Source organism: Callorhinus ursinus, unplaced genomic scaffold (genome assembly GCF_003265705.2).
Source record: "Callorhinus ursinus isolate GAN/ISIS: 27379988/994484 unplaced genomic scaffold, GSC_fseal_2.0 scaffold1285, whole genome shotgun sequence".
Classification (NCBI taxonomy): domain Eukaryota; kingdom Metazoa; phylum Chordata; class Mammalia; order Carnivora; family Otariidae; genus Callorhinus; species Callorhinus ursinus.
In genome coordinates, this window is record NW_027398340.1 from 2365 (window position 1) to 3546 (window position 1182).

Sequence of the window (1182 nt, forward strand, 5' to 3'; positions counted from 1 at the left end):
GGAGCGCAGTGGGCGCGCGTGCCCGGAGCGGAGTGGGCGCGCGTACCCGCAACGTCCCCAGCGTGCGCGGCCTCCCTCCGCTCCGGCCACTAGCAGAGCGCGGCCCCGCCGGAGGGCAGTGGGCGCGCGTGCCCGGAGCGGAGTGGGCGCGCGTACCCGCAACGTCCCCAGCGTGCGCGGCCTCCCTCCGCCGGCGTGCGGCCCGGAAGGCTGAGCGGCGCGGGTACTCACGGCGTGGCCGGGTACGCGGGTCGCTCCGGTCCCGACGCGGAGGCCCCGGCGGCTGTAGAGCGGGGCGTTCCTCGTCTGGCCCTGGGCTCCGGCGCCTGCCGGGGCTGAGCCCGGGGGCACCGAGCGGGGCAGGAGGCCGGCAGCCGCGCGGCGCCCAAGCGTCCACATGCTGCTCCCAGTGTGCGGCCGCTCCGCCCTCCCGCTCCGGGGACGCCGCGGCGACACCTGGTGGCCACGGCAGGCGTCGCGGTTCAGCTCCGCGCTCAGGTCCCCTCTTTTGTCGACTGTGGGAAATGGCCCGAGGTTAGACCTCAGGGAGAACTTCCCAGCATTCCGCTATGTCTGTTTTTAACACAAATGGAGAGTGCGCTTTGTGCAAAGCACAGGGCTTGCCCCTTGGGCAACTTGTGAATGCGTAACCAAGGTCCCTGACCTCGGGGACTTCGGCCTGGTGACGCACTGCTGCAGAATTCTGTCTAGGAAGGATTTGCGAGCTGCAGGCTTGCAGTGAAATGGATGGGGTGCAGATCTTGAAGCTGCTTGTCTGTAGTAGGTTATAGCAGTTAGGAGCGTGCGGACGGGACTTGGATTGCCTGGTTTACATCCAAACTCTACTTCCTAGCCGTGTGACCAGTGGGCAAGTTAATTCCCTTCTCTGTGCCGCATCTGTAAAATGGAGTTTATAAAAATTTCTTCTTAGGGTTGTTTTAAGGCAATTTAGTAGGTGTACTTATTTTGTCTTGAATAAGCTGGTTTCATACAAGGCAAAATCAGTCTTTTTTTTTTTTAATTCAATTAGCCAGCATATAATGCATCATTAGTTTTTGATGTAATGTTCAATGATTCATTAGTTGCATATTACACCCAGTGCTTATCACATCACGTGCCCTCCTTAATGCCAATCACCCAGTTACCCCATCCTCCCACCAACCTCCCCAAATCAGTCTTTTT